Source organism: Hypanus sabinus, chromosome 6 (assembly GCF_030144855.1).
Source record: "Hypanus sabinus isolate sHypSab1 chromosome 6, sHypSab1.hap1, whole genome shotgun sequence".
NCBI lineage: Eukaryota > Metazoa > Chordata > Chondrichthyes > Myliobatiformes > Dasyatidae > Hypanus > Hypanus sabinus.
This window is the reverse complement of record NC_082711.1, coordinates 3,580,821-3,597,342: the sequence shown is the minus strand read 5'-3', so window position 1 is coordinate 3,597,342 and position 16,522 is coordinate 3,580,821. Positions and strand designations below refer to the sequence as shown.

At 45.1% G+C, this 16,522-nt stretch overlaps 1 pseudogene; it reads right to left on the bottom strand.

The window, feature by feature from the left end:
* Positions 1-6: 6 nt before the first annotated feature.
* Positions 7-6,629, bottom strand: LOC132395242 (protein rapunzel-like; annotated as a pseudogene).
* Between the last annotated feature and the right edge of the window lie 9,893 nt (positions 6,630-16,522).

The window sequence follows — 16,522 nt, the reverse complement described above, 5'->3', positions numbered from 1 at the left end:
GTTGTTCTTTCAGACTCCCCTTGAACACACGGTCTCACTGACCCATTGCGAAAAAGAAAGCCTCAGGCCCTCGGGTAGGAAGGAGGAGTGGAAGGAGTTTTTCAAGGCTCTCAGGAGTTGGGCGCGTGTTGTGTCAGAACCGGTAAGGGTGAAGAAGGGTGGGGGTGCATTTTATAAAGGGCGTTAGGAAGCTGCAGTGTCAGGCCCCAGTAACTAAGGGAATCGCAGCGTTGGCGGCAGCACTTCAAGTTAGCGTTCTGGGAGCTGTATCGGGGTGACCTGAGTCTTGCAGTCGGAACTCAGGACGGGACGGTGGGGGGGGGGGGGGGGGGAGATACCACAGAATGTTGGTGACGCTGAGGTTAAAGGGCACAATGCATCTTTTAAATTTTGCGTTTAATGGACAGCAGGGTATTATACGCATGACATGGGGCGCAGTGGGGAATTATGTGGCGTGGCCCGTACAATCATAAGTTTATGATCGGTGAACGCAGAGGGTAACACCACTATAGTTCTCCCAGAAATGACATTCAGAGGGAAAGTTCCAGGTGCCCCACAGACCTTTATACCGTCTCACTGCGTGAACACCGTGCCCAGCTCCGGGGAGCCGATTGCATATATATACGGCCACATCTCTAGCATCATCGAGATGATCTTTCCCTTCCATTAGCTGCCTGACGAGGCTTTCATCAACTGCCTTTGGGTCAGTGCTGTAGGAGACAACAATATTAACATTGTTGAGCCTGAAAAAGTGAATGAAGTTAGAGCCAATGATGCAGTGATTATCAAATCCACCGACGGGATCATAGACTCGCACTGACCAGCGGACCCAATCATACTTTTTTTCTAGATTTTCCAATACGTAGGATGAGCATTGATTATTATCTCTCTCTTGCTTCTCCTTTACCATTCTCTCTATATCTATCTTCGCCTGCTCGGCAAACTCATTGATGCAGCGGTCTGTAAGGGATTTCATTTTCTCTTCGACCTCGGACAGTTTCTCGTTCCACTGTTTCTCCAGCGTCTTTGCATCGTTCCCAGTGATTGCCGCGTGACCCAGCAGGGCGATCAGGCCGATACAGAAGAGGCTCTTCAGACGGGCGCAGAGACTCTCCATCAGGCGCCGGTTCCTCTGGTCGTAGTTCATGGCGGTCTCCAGGATGGGTTTGCTGAAGATGGCAGAGTATCCCATCACAGCATCGTAGAGAGAGTTGAGATTCTGGTCCCCCTTGCTCGCGTCGAAGTGTTTGAGAAACTCTTCCTTCTCAGACTGTCGGTACTGTGGCCCCGCGCTGAGGATGTCCATGTACTTCCCTAAACTGGTTCTTTATGTTTTCTTCAATGGGGAAATACTGGCTGTCCATCGTGCTTTTTTGGACTTCCCGAAGCACATCCTTGATTTGGTCGGAAATGACGTCCAGCTTGTTCCTGACGATCTGGAACTGCTCCTTCATGTAGGCCAGCTCTGGGCTGTCCACGTTGCCTAGGGCCAGTTTAACAATGCTCGCGGCTAAACTGAGGAGCGGACCGAACACCCCGAGTGCGGAAGCCAGCTTCTCTGCCGATTCGATGAAGGGCATCACTGACCGTACAATCTCAACAGCAGACTTCGTCAGCTCTATGGAATCTACGGCAGTCTTAGACATGGTTCAGTTACCGTTTGGCAAAGGTGGTCAGTTCCTTGTCTGAAATTTAAGCAGAAAACAATCATTTTTTTAATGCCCACGTTTGCTTGGGATCGTTTCTGTGTGAAGCAAGTATAAGATAACCCTTAAAAACCACAAATTGCCGTGTGAGCCCAGCCCGTCAAGCGGCATCGTTTGAGACAAAGGGACAGATAATATTGGAAGGGGTCAGTATGTGGGATGACGGCAGATCGGCAATGGCTGGAGTTTCAGGAGGCCATTCGAAGGCGTAGGTCAGATACATCTCAAAGGTGAAGATGTATTCTAAAGGGATGATGAGTCAACCATGGCAACCGTGGCTGTTACGAACAGTTAAAGACTCATACAAGAAAAGAGAGGACATATAAATATAGGAAAAATTAGTGCGAAGTTAAAGGGTTGAGAATCTTTTAATAACAAAAAATACATTTACTGTACATAAGCCATCAGGATGGAAAAGATAAAATATGAAGGTAAGCCAGGCAGTAATATAAAGGACGATACCAAGATTTTATTCAGAAATATAAAGTGCAAAATAGAAGCGAGAGTGGATATTGGATGCTGAGTAATGATGCTAAGGAGGTAGTAATCTAAGGTAGAGAAATGACGGATGAACCTAATCAGTATTTTGTGTCAGTCTTCACTGTGGAACACGTTAGAGGTATGCCAGAAAATCGAAAATGTCTGGAGCAGAAGTGAGTGTAGTTGCCGCTAGTGACGTGAAGGTGTGTGGGAAGCTGAAAGTTCTGAAGGTTCAATATCTATACCCCCCCCCCCCCCGGAGGTTTTAATGCTTTATTATTTTCAACGTTGAATCACATGGGATTCAATTTGGGATTTTTTTTCACACTGATCAACAGAAAAAGCCTTTTGTGTCAAAGTGAAAAGCAGGTGTCTATAATGTGATGTAAAATTATTACAAATATAAAACACAAAATAATTGATTGCATAAGTATTCATCCCCTTTAATATAGCGCAGCAGATTATCATTGGTTCAGCCAATTGGTTTTAGAAGACACATAATTCTTTAAATGGAACTCAGTGTTTGGAGATCTGTGTGCAGTCAAGGTGTTTCAATTGATTGTTGTAAAACACATCTGTACTTCCAAGGTCCAACACCTGGTGAGTCTGTATCCCGGGAAAAACTACACCATGAAGACAAAAGAACACTCCAAGCAACTCTGCGAAAAGGTTATTGAAAAGCACAAGTCAGGAGATGGATACAAGAAAATTTCCAAGTCACTGAATATCCCTCGGAGTACAGTTAAGTCAATAATCAAGAAACGGAATGAATATGGCACAGCTGTAAATCTGCTAGATCAAGCCGTGCTCAAAAGCTGAGTGACCGTGCGAGATAGGAGCTAGTGGGGGAGGCCACCAAGAGAACTGTGATAGTTCTGGAGGAGTTACAAGCCTCAGTGGCTGAGATGGGACACGCTGCGCACACGACTGTTCCCCGGTGATTCACGCATCGCAGCTCTGTGATAGAGTCGCAAAGAAAAAGCCGCTGTTAAAAAAAGAACTCACATGAAATCTCGAGTAGAACTTTGCAGAAGGCATTTGGAAGACTCTGGGAGTCAGCTAGAAGAAGGTTTTATTGTCTAAGCGGGGCGGAGTGGCGAAGCAAGATAGCTCTAGGCGGCGACTCCTTTGCTTGCATCTTCGCAAACAGCTCTATTTCCATCTTTGATATCGCTTTTTCTTATCTCTTTCAAGGTTCTTTTGAAGACCCTGACGTGGAGTTACACTCTCACTTCGGTTCGTTGCGGGAATGGCATTCGCTCTCAGGGCCTCAGAAACGGTGGCTTTTTGATATCCCAAGCAAACGGCCTGGAAGTCTGGCGCGCATTCAAGGTTCCGGATTTTCCTGGCTCTGGAGACGTGCTGAGTCTCGGCTGCTGCCCTTGACTGAGGCGTTGAGGGAGAACACGGAACATCGGGAGCAGCACAATAGCATCCATAGCGTGTGTGTTCTTTCTGGGGCCGACTGCCTAGGCACAGCGCTCGGAAAAACCGATGCAACAGACTTTTAATATCGTCAATCAACGAGTTATTTGTTATTTCACCCCTCTCGCTTTTAAACCGAGACAGCACTTTTTACCCTTCTTTGACCATAAGATCACAAGAACTTAAGACAATGGAGCAGAAGTCGGCCATTCGGCCTATCGAGTCTGCTCCGCCATTTTATCATGAGCTGATCCATTCTTCCATTCAGTCCCAATCCCCCGCCTTCTCACCATAACCTTTGATGTCCTGACTACTCAGATACCTATCAATCTTTGTCTTAAACACACCCAATGACTTGACCTCCATTGCCGCCCGTGGCAAAAAATTCCACAGATTCACCACACTGTTCCTTCGCATCTCTGTTCTGAATGGGCGCCCTTCAATCCTTAAGTCATGTCCTCTCGTACTAGACTCCCCCCACCATGGGAAACAACTTTGCCACATCCACTCTGTCCATGCCTTTCAACATTCGAAATGTTTCTATGAGATCCCCCCTCAGTCTTCTAAACTCCAAGGAGTACAGTCCAAGAGCGGTCAAACGTTCCTCATATGTTAACCCTCTCATTCCCAGAATCATTCTGGTGAATCTTCTCTGAACCCTCTCCAAAGTCAGCATATCCTTTCTTAAGTAAGGAGCCCAAAACTACACACAGTATTCCAAGTGAGGTCTTACCAGTGCCTTTTCAAGCCTCAACATCACAACCCTGCTCCTATACTCTATTCCTCTAGAAATGAATGCCAACATTGCATTTACCTTCTTCACCACCGACTCAACCTGGAGGTTAACCTTAAGGTAAAATCCTGCACGAGGACTCCCAAGTCCCGTTGAATCTCAGAACTTTGAATTCATTCCGCATTTAGATAATAGTCTGCCTGTTTATTTCTTTTCTCAAAGCACATGACCGTACACTTTTCGACATTGTAATTCATTTGCCATTTCTTTGCCCATTCTCCCAATCTATTCAAGTCTCTCTGCAGACTCTCTGTTTCCTCAGCACTATCGGCCCCTCCAATTATCTTTATATCATCAGCAAACTTAGCTGCAAAGCTATATATTCCATAATCCAAACTGTTGAAATACAAAGTAAAAAGAAGCGGCCCCAACACCAACCTCTGTGGAACACCATTGGTAACTGGCAGCCAACCAGAATGGGATCCCTTTATTCCCTCTCTCTGTCTCCTGCCAATCAGCCAATGCTCTATCCACATATGTAACTTTCCCGTAATTCCATGGGCTCTTATCTTGATTAGCAGCCTCATGTGCGGCATCTTGTCAAAGGTCTTCTGAAAATCCAAAAACACAACATCCACTGCATCTCCCTTGTCTAGCCTACTTGTAATTTCCTCAAATAATTGCACTAGGTTTGTCAGGCAGGATTTTCCTTTAAGGAAACCATGCTGAGTTTTGCCTATCTTGTCATATGCCTCCAGGTACTCCGTAACCTCATCCTTGACAATCGATGCAAACAACTTCCCAAACACCGATGTCAAGCTAACAGACATATAAATTCCTTTTTGCTTCCTTGCCCCCTTCTTAAATAGCAGATCTTCCAGTCCTCCGGAACCAGTCCAGAATGTACTGACTTTTGAAAGATCATTGCTAATGCCTCCGCAATGTCCACAGCTACTTCCTTGAGAATACAAGTGTGCATTCTATCTGGCCCGGGAGATTTATCTACCCTTAGACTATTCAGCTTCCTGATTACTTTCTCTGTCATAATTGTGACTATGCACACTTCTCTTCCCTGACACCTTTGAGTATCCAGTATACTGCTGATGTCTTCCTCAGTGAAGACTGATGCAAAATACTCATTCAGTTCCTCCGCCATCTCCTCATCTCCCATTAGAATATCTCCAGCATCATTTTCTATCCATTCTATATCTACTCTCACCTGTCTTTTACTCTTTATATAGTTGAAAAAGCTTTTAGTATCCTCTTTAATATTTTTTGCTAGCTTCCTTTCATAGTTCATCTTTTCCCTCTTACTGGCCGTCTTAGTTTCATTTTGTAAGCTTTTAAAAACTTCCCAATCCTCTGTCTCCCCACTAATTTTTGCTTCCTTGTATGCCCTCTGCTTTGCATTTACTTTGGCTTTGACTTCTCTTGTCAGCCACAGCTGCATCCTTCTTCCATTCGAAAATTTCTTCTTTTTTGGAATATATCTGTCTTGCACCTTCCTAACTTCTCACATAAACCCCAGCTGCTGCTGCTCTGCCGTCCTTCCTGCTAGTGTCCCTTTCCAGTCAACCTTACCAGTTCCTCTCTCATGCCACTGTAATTTCCTTTACTCCACTGAAATACCGACACATTGGATTTCGGGTTCTCTTTCTCAAATTTCACAGTGAACTCAATCATGTTGTGACCACTGCCTCCTAAGGGTTCCTTCACCTCCATCTCTCTAATCACCTCTGGTTCATTACACAATACCCAATCCAGTACAGCCGATCCCCCAGTGGGCTCAACAACAAGCTGTTCTAAAAAGCCATCTCATAGACATTCTACAAATTCTCTCTCTGAGATTCAGTGCCGACCTGATTTTCCCAATTCACTCGCATGTTAAAATCCCCAATGGTTATCATAACACTACCCTTCTGGCAAGCCTTTTCTATCTCCTGTTTTAATTTGTGTTCCACATCACTGCAGTTGTTAGGAAGCCTGTAGATAACTGCCATCAGGGTCCTTTTACCCCGCAATTTCTTAGCTCAACACATAAATATTCTGCACCTTCCGATCGTACCCACTCTTTCTAATTATTTAATATCATTTCTTACCAATAAAGCCACGCCACCCCTCTACCTACCTGCCTATCCTTCCGATACACCGTGTATCCTTGGACATTCAGCTCCCAGAGACATACGTCCTTTAGCCACGTCTCAGTGATGGCCACAATATCATACCCGCCAATCTGTAACTGTACAACAAGATCTTGCACCTTATTCCTTATGCTGCGTGATTTTAAGTATAACACCTTAAGTCCAGTATTTGGTTCTTTTTGCTTTGATTGCACTGCAACTCATCCCAATGGCTACAAATTTGCCCCATCACCTGCCTGTCCTTCCTGACATCCTTACTGCTCACCACCTTAGATTATTTCTGTTTTCCCCGTTCTCTGCTCTATCATTCTGGTTCCCATTCCCCTATCAAATTAGTTTAAACCCTCCCTAACAGCTCTATTAAAACTTCCCAGCAGGATATTCGTCCCCTTCGGGTTCAGGTGTAACCTGTCCTTTTTGAACAGGTCATACTTCCCCCAGAAGAGATCCCACTGATCCAAGAATCTGAAGCCCTGCCCCCTGCACCAGTCTCTCAGCCACGCATTCATCTGCCTGATCCTACTATTCTTGCCCTTGCAAGCACATGGCACAGGTAGCAATCCTGAAATTACTACCCTGGAGGTCCTGCTTCTCAGCTCCCTTCCTAACTCCAGGAAACTCTCTTCAGGACCTCCTCCCTTTTCCTATCTATGCCATGGTTACAGCTAGCTGTTTGCTCATTCCCTTCAGAATATTCTGGACCCGATCTGAAACACCCCATACCCTGGCACCTGAGAGGCAGCACACCATGCGGGTATCTCTATCAGGCTCACAGAATCTCCTGTCTGTTCCCCTGACTATGGAATCCCCTATGACTACCGCATATCCCTTCTCCCTCCTTCCTTCCTGCACAACAACGCCAGGCTCAGTGTCAGAGACCCGGTCACCATGGCCGTCCCCTGTCAGGTCATCCCCCTCAACAGCACGCCAAACGATAGACTTGTTGCTGAGGGAGGGGCAGCCACAGGGGTGCTCTCTACTATCCGGGCATTTCCCTTCTCTCTTCTTACAGTCACCCAGTTTTCTGACCCCTGTAGCCTAGCGATGACTACCTCCCTGTAGCTCCTGTCTGTCACCTCTTCACTTTCCCTAATAAGCAGTCGGTCATCAATTTGCAGCTCCAGATCCCTAACCCGGTCTCTGAGGAGCTGCATCTCGATGCCTGGCTCTCGCCTCTTCCCGTTAGTGCCTGAGCCAGTTGAGCCAAAAAGCCCTACACTCTATTAGTGAGAGAGAGAACCTGTCATTTGTCGAATTACCGGGTGAACGAGTCTGCTAAATTCAATTCCATGATTAATGAAGGCCAATACACAGTATGCCTTCTTCACCAGAGTGTCAAACTGCACAGCTGCTTTGAGCGTTCTATGGATTTGGAGCCCAAGATCCCTCTGATCCTCCACACAGCCAAGATTCTTAACATTAATACTATAATTTGCCATCATATTTTGACTTACCCAAACGAACCACTGCACACTTATCTGGGTTGAACCACATCTGCCATTTCTCCGCCCAGTTTTGCATCCTATCAAAGTCCCATTGTAACCTCTGACAGCCCTCCACACTATCCATAACACCTCCCACATTTGTGTCATCAGCAAGCTTACTAACCCATCCCTCCACTTCCTCATCCAGGTCATTTATAAAAATCATGAAGAGTAAGGGTCCAAGAACAGATCCCTGATGCACACCACTGGTCACCGACCTCCATGCAGAATATGACCCATCTACAACCACTCTTTGCCTTCTGTGTAAACCAGATCTGGTTCTACAAAGCAACGCCTCTTGGATCTCATGCCTCCTTACTTTTTCAATAAGCCTTGCATGGGGTACCTTATCAAATGCCTTGCTGAAATCCATATACATTACATGCACTGTTCTTCCTTCATCGATGTGTTTAGTCACATCCTCAAAAAATTCAATCAGGCTCATAAGACACGACCTGCCCTTAACAAAGCCATGCTGACTATTCCTAATTATATTATACCTCTCCAAATGTTCATAACTCCTGCCTCTCAGGATCTTCTCCAACAACTTGCCAACCACCGAAGTAAGACTCACTGGTCTATAATTTTCTGGGCTATCTCTACTCCCTTTCTTGAATAAAGGAACAACATCCGCAGCCCTCCGATCTTCGGGAACCTCTCCCATCCCCATTGATGATTCAAGGATCATCGCCAGAGGCTCAAAAATTTCATCCCTCACCTCCCACAGCAGCCCGGCATACATCTCATCCGATCCCTGCGACTTAACCTGGCTGCTTTCCAAAATCTCCAGCACATCTCCTTTCTGAATATCAACATGCAGCTTTTCAGTCTGCTGCAAGTCTGCACTACAATCACCAAGTTACTTTTCAATTGTGAATACTGAAGTATTTATTAAGTGCACTTGCTATTTCCACCGGTTCCATACACACTTTCCCATTGTCACACTTGACAGCTCCTATTCTTTCATGTCTTACCCTCTTGCTCTTCATGTACTTGTTGAATGTCTTGGCATTCTCCTTAATCCTGCCCGCCAAGGCCTTCTCATGGCCCCTTTTGGCTCTCCTAATTTCCTTTTTAATCTCCTTCTTGTTAGCCTTATCATCTTCAAGATCCCTAACGTTATCTCACTCCCTGAACCATTTGTATGCTTTTCATTCTTCTTGATTAGATCTATTACAACCTTTGCAGACCACGGTTCCTGTATCCTACAATAAGTTCTTTATCTCATTGGAACGTACGTATGCAGAACTCCACACAAATATCCCCTGAACATCTGCCACATTTCTTCTGTACCTTTCCCTGAGAACATCTGCTCCCAATTTAAGCTTCCAAGTTCCTGCCTGATAGTCTCATAATCCCCTTACTCCAATGAAATGCTTTTCTAACTTGTCTGTTCCTATCTCTGTCCAAAGCTATTGTAAAGGAGATAGAATTACGATCATTATCTCCAAAATGGTCTCTCTGACACCTGACCAGGTTCATTTCCCAATACCAAATCAAGTACAGTCTCTCCACTTGTAGGCTTATCTACAAAGCTTCCTGAACACAGCTAACAAACTCCACCCCAATCTAAACCCCTTGATCTAGGAAGATGCCAATCGATATTTGGGGAATAAAAATCTCCCATCACGACAACTCTGTTATTTTTACACCTTTCCAGGATTTGTTTCCCTATCTGCTCCTCGATATCCCTGTTACTATTGGGCGGCCTATAAAAACACACAGTACAGTTATTGTCCACTTCCTGTTCTTAACCCCGAGATTACTACCTTTGCGGCCATTCATTCTTTGGGGCACTTCTCCATTGTCATGCATATTTGAGAAGAAAAGGAATTTCAGGATGTCTATTGTATACATTTCTCTGATATTAAAAATACCTATTGAAACCTATTGATGAAACCAGAATTGAGTTTGTTGACCATCAGACTAAATGCTATGTTTGGTGTAAACCAAACACCGCACATCATCAAAAACACACCATCCCTACCGTGAAGCACGGTGGTGGCTGCATCGTACTGTGGGGATGCATCACTGCTTCAGGCCCCGGAAGGCTTGTGAAAGTAGAGGGTAAAATGAATGCAGCAAAATATAGCGAGATCCTGGAGGGAAACCTGATGCAATTAGCAAGAGATCTGTGACCTGGGAGATTTAATTTCCATAAACTGATCATCAATCTAAAGTTACATAGGAATGGCTTTAAAACAAAAAAGATAAAGGTTAATGCTGAGAAGTGTGAGGTTCTACATTTTGGCAGGAATAATCCAAATAGAACATACAGAGTAAATGGTAGGGCATTGAGGAATGCAGAGGAACAGAGAGATCTAGGAATAACTGTGCATAGTTCCCTGAAAGTGGAGTCTCATGTAGATAGGGTGGTGAAGAGGGCTTTTGGAACGCTGGCCTTTATAAATCAAAGCATTGAGTACAGAAGTTGGGATGTAATGCTAAAATTGTACAAGGCATTGGTAAGGCCAAATTTGGAATATTGTGTGCAGTTCTGGTCACAGAATTATAGGAAAGATATCAATAAATTAGAGAGAGTGCAGAGACGATTTACTAGGATGTTACCTGGGTTTCAGCAATTAAGTTACAGAGAAAGGTTGAACAAGTTAGGTCTCTATTCATTGGAGCGTAGAAGGTTGAGGGGGGATTTGATCAAGGTATTTAAAATTTTGAGAGGGATAGATAGAGTTGACGTGAACAGGCTGTTTCCATTGAGAGTAGGGGAGATTCAACTAGAGGACATGATTTGAGAGTTAGGGGGCAGAAGTTTAAGGGAAACACGAGGGGGTATTTCTTTACTCAAAGAGTGATAGCTGTGTGAAATGAGCTTCCTGTAGAAGTAGTAGAGGCCAGTTCAGTTGTGTCATTTAAGGTAAAATTGGATAGGTATATGGACAGGAAAGGAGTGGAGGGTTATGGGCTGAGTGCGGGTAGGTGGGACTAGGTGAGATTAAGGGTTCGGCACGGACTAGGAGGGCCAAGATGGCCTGTTTCCGTGCTGTGATTGTTATATGGTTATATGGTAAAGTCCTGAATTTGTCCAGTCAGAGTCCAGAACGTAATCAAATTAGGAATATATGGTTGGACATGAAAAGGATTGTTCAGTTACGATTCCCATGCAATCGGAAAGCTGGTAGAGACCTTTCTACGCAGACTCAAGGCTGCAATTGCTGCTAGAAGAGCATCTACTAAATGCTGGGGTGAATACTTATGCTATTGTTACGAAGTAGGAACAACTCTGATTGGCAGAAGACTGCAGAGTTGCCCACGTCATCTCCCCTGGGAGAATCACAAACTGCTACTATTTCGATGCTGCGAACGAGAGAGTAAAAGAGACAAAAGAAAACAGGCCAGGACATCTGTTACTGATAATTTGAGAGAGAGTTATGTTTATCCACCATGTTATGACTCCCGAAAGACTTATGGCTGTGGAGAGGGCTGTTTACGTGGTACCATCCTGCTCATTGAAATTCCTCAGTGGACAGCCGGAGTGGGCTGGTTTGATGGGTTAAGTCATTCAAACCTGATTGACACCTGTGACCCCGTGGGTGGGGATAAAAGTGAGGTCTGGGGTGACACCTCTCAGACAGTCCAGGAGACACATTAGTGAGCATCAGAAACCCATAAGAAAGTGTGGGGCATCGGGGAACGAACGGATCGGTCAATTTTAACTCACAGTGTTTATAGCGAGGCTGGTGGGGGGCTTGTGTGTGTGTCCACCCTTGCCTGGGTGACGAGTCCACCATGGAAGAACGGTCTAGCTAAAGGACGGACGGGTCATACTTGAATGGCCACAAAAACACATCGACGGATCAAGATCGTAAAGGAAGGTTTGCAAGACAATAGCTGTCACTGTTTGATAGCTCTCTCTCTCTCTCTCTCTCTCTCTCTCTCCAACAATTACAACATATCGACCAACAACTACCTCAGCTTGCATGAACAGAACTGAACTTTATATTTCCATGTGGCAATTCATTATCCCCTGGACAACAATAGAGCTTGTTTATCACTGATTATTATTATACCCACACTTTTAGGTTTAGTATTGCTAACGTGTATTATCTGTATATTTGCATTGATATTGATTTGTATATTTTACTAATAAACACTGTTTGGAAAATAGTACCAGACTCCAACGGACACTTCTTTGCTGATCAGACACCCAGTTACGGGGTATGTAACAAATTGGGGCCTTGTCTCCGGATTTGATACCAAATTGGGGGACCAGTGAAGCGGGCTATAAGCCCATTATTTGTTCTGGTTGCATGGGTAGCCAGAGAGGAAACCGGCAAAGGTGGATGTAGACGAATTTATAGAAAACCCGACTTTGAAGGCGCTAGAGAGTGCCAAAAAGACGGACTTGGTGAATATTGCGAAAGGTTTAAATCTCACAGAGGTGAAGACGTCAATGAAAAAGTGGGAGATACAGAGGGCCATGGCCCAGTATTATATATCCGAGGATCTGTTCACGCTGAGGGTATTGGAACTTATCCCTGAAAAGAAACCAGTTGTTGGGGTGGTTCAGTTAGAGTTGGAAAAATTAAGGCTGGTCACGGAACAGAAGAAAAGGGAGGATGACCTCCAGCTAAAGGAGTTGCAGGTGAAAAGGGAGAAAGAAAGAGCTAATTTGGTTGAGAAGGAGAAGCAGAGGGAGCATGAACTTAGTTTGAAACAGCTTGAAGCTGAAAGGAGGGTGGAGGAAGCTGGAAAACAACGGCACTTCGAGAGGGAGAAATGGCAACATGTGGGTAGCGGGGCAGACCGAGAGGAGCGGTTTAATGTTAGTCAAGAGTTGAGGTTAGTACCTCCGTTCGAGGAGACGGATGTTGATAGTTATTTCTTGCATTTTGAAAAGGTGGCAGTGAGTCAGAAGTGGCCCAGAGATCAGTGGGTGGCATTGTTACAAAGTGTGTTAAAGGGAAAGCTCAACGGGCATATGCGGCATTGTCCATGGACGAGTCTGAGGATTATGAGGAAGTAAAGCAGGCTATCCTTCGGGCCTATGAGTTGGTACCTGAGGCATATAGACAAAAGTTCAGAGATTTAAAGAAACTGTGGAATCAGACGTATGCAGAGTTTGCCTATGAGAAGGGTGTGCTCTTGGATCACTGGGGTGCTGCAGAAAAGGTGGAGGAGGATTTCCATCATTTCAGAGAGCTAATTCTGATTGAGGAATTTAAAGGTTGTGTTTCGGATAATATCCAGATGTATCTGAATGAGAAGACGAATAGGTCTATGTCGGAATTTGCCAGGTTCGCAGATGAATATGCCCTAACCCACAAGACAAGGTTTTCCTCAAATAAGAGTTACTAGAAAGGCAGTAGGGACAGTAGAGAAAGCCCACCAGCTAAGGTAGAGAATAAGCCGGGAGCTAGTGGAAAAGGTGAGGAGGAGGACAAGCAGGCTGGCAGGGAGGTTCCTGACTTGACCTATTTTAATTGTGGAAAGGTTGGTCATATTGCATCTAAGTGCTTTGCTCCGAGGAAGGAGACAGGAAAAGGGAAAATGGCAGTCCCTGCAGGGTGTATTGAGTCGATCAGCAAATCGAGGAGAAAGGCCCAGTTAGATAAAATATGAGAGGGGCGCGAGAAATTTATTTCAGAAGGGACAGTGTCTGTGAAAGAGGGTAGAAACCCCAGTTCCAGTGCGGATCTGGAGTCATACTGGGGCTGATCAGTCACTGTTCCTAGGTAAGGTGCTAGATTTTCGTCCTGAGACTGGAGAGGTAGTTTTAAGAGGTATAGGGAAAGGGACAGAAGCTGTGCCTTTGCACAGGATCATTTTAAAGTGTGACCTGGTATCTGGATCAGTCGAGGTAGGGGTGCGGTCAGAATTACCGCGAGATGGTGTGGATGTCCTTCTTGGTAATGATTTAGCAGGTGGTGACGTGTGTTCAGCAGTGAAACTGCCGAGCCAGCCTGTAAGTGCTGAGGACCCGCCCCTGGATTCTAAGATCTATCCCGCATGCGCGATCACTCGCACCATGTCGAGAAAGTCAGCTGAGAAAGAGGACAATGTAAATGAGTCCAATGTTGATTTGGCTGAGACGTTTTTACCGACCCTGTACCAAGAGGGGTTAGGGTTTGGTAAAGCGGAGAATAGGGAGGTGAAAGAGAATAAAAGAGAGGAGGTAGACATACCCTTAGCCAAGAGAGGATTTATAAAAGAGCAGGGACGTGACGAGGGACTGGTGGCATTGAGAGAGTCAGTTCTTTCTGAGACAGAGATTGGGAAAGAGCCAGAGGGTTACTACCTGAAGGAGGGAGTGTTGATGAGGAAATGAAGGCCCACCATGGTGCCGGTCGATGAGGATTGGGCGCTGGTACATCAGGTGGTAGTTCCGAATGTGTATCGGGATGAAATTTTGAACTTAGCTCATAAGGGACCTTTAGGTGGACATTTGGGAGTAAGGAAGACAGTGGATAGGGTTATGAAAGATTTCTATTGGCCAAACATGAGAAAAGATATTGCTGATTATTGTAAAAGGTGCCATACATGTCAGGTGGTAGGAAAGCCGAACCAGGTTATCCCTAAGGCACCTCTCAGACCAATACCCGCTCTTGAGGAGCCTTTCTACCGAGTCGTTGTGGATTTTGTGGGTCCTTTACCTAAAACTGCGAGTGGGTGACAGTACGTCATGACCCTGATGTGTGCCGCTACACGATTTCCAGAGGCTGTGCCTCTGGGGAATATTAGGACCTCTGAGGTGGTGAAGGCACTCATTAAATTCTTTACCACAGTGGGGCTACCTAAGGAAATACAGTTGGATCAGGGGAGTACATTTACATCCAAAGCATTTCAGCAAATGATGACCCAGATGGGAGTCAAACAAATTTTAGCTTGTGCATACCATCCGGGATCTCAAGGAGCGTTGGAAAGATTCCACGCTACACTAAAGGCCATGATTAAAACTTATTGTCAGGAAAACGTTCGAGACTGGGATGATGCATTACCACTTCTGTTATTTGCAGTAAGGGATACGGTTCAGGAATCTCTGGGGTTCAGTCTGTTTGAGCTCGTTTTTGGTCACAGGCCCAGAGGACCTTTAACCCTACTTAAAGAGAAACGGTCTAGTCTGAGCGTTCAAGTCAGTGTGATTGACTATGTTTTAAAATTCCGGGAAAGACTTCATAAGGTATGTGCCTTTGCAAAAGAAAATCTTAAAGACTTCCAGACAAGAATGAAACAATGGTATAACAAACGAACAAGAGAGCAAGAGTTTGACGTGGGCGATAAGGTTTTGGTCCCATTTCCTGTAGTTACCAACCCCCTACAGGCGAGGTTTCAAGGACCGTACAAAGTGATTAAGAAAATAGACTCACTGAATTATGTGATTGAAACACCTGATAGACGAAAGCCGAAACAGTTGGTTCACGTGAACATGGTGAAAGGTTATCATGAAACGACCCCTGCAGTGGTCGGTGCAGTCACGAAAACTGATGAGGCAGAAAGGAGTGTTGAGGAGGGACCAGAGCGGTTTGAAAGGATAAGTATCTTACCCACCAGATTAGAGAACTCTGTTATTTTAGAAAACCTTGCTGATAAAGTCAGTCACTTAGAGAGCAGTTAACACAGCTCATTAAACGGCATACAGATTTATGTCCAGATGTTCCAAGGAGGTGTGAAGGAACAGAGCATGATGTGATTGTTACCTCGACCCAGCCGAATAAACAATCCCCTATCGGATGAATTCGGAAATGAGCCAGCTAGTAGAAAAAGCGATTGAGCATATGCTAGCTGCTGGTATAATCCGCAAATCCTCTTCTGCGTGGTCCTCTCCCTGGGTGGTAGTACCAGAACCGGACGGTACCATAAGACTCTGTACCGATTACAGAAAGGTGAATGCTGTCACGCAGACAGATGCTTACCCTATCCCTAGGGTGGACAATTGCATTGATACAATGGGGAAGGCGAGGTACATCACTAAAATTGACTTGTTAAAGGGATACTGGTGCGTTCCTTTAACGGATAGGGCTCGAGAAATTTCAGCCTTTGTCACCCCATCCGGGTTGTACGAGTACAACGTTATGCCGTTCGGAATGAAAAATGCACCAGGGACATTCCAGAGGATGATCCACACAGTGATAAAAGGGTTAATCAACACCAAGGCTTACACTGACGATGTGGTAGCTTGGAATGACACCTGGGAGGAGCACATGGAGGCTGTAGAAAACCTGTTTAAAAGAATGTCTGCAGTCCAACTTACAGTGAACCTTGCAAAGAGTGAATCTGGTCATGCCACAATCATGTACTTGGGGTATGTGGTAGGACAGGGGCAGTTGGCTCCTGTGCAAGCAAAAGTGCAGGCTATTTCCAAGGTTCCTGTACCCACCAGTAAAAGGGCACTGAGAAGATTTTTGGGCATGGTGGGATACTACAGAAAATTGTGTGAAAATTTTGCGGATATTGCCCTCCCACTTACAAAATTCCTACGGAAGGAGGAAAAATTTGAATGGAGCAATTCTTGTCAGGATGCTTTTGAAAAGTTAAAAACCATACTGAGCCATCACCCTGTGTTAAAGGCACCTGACTTGTTAGAACCTTTCTCCC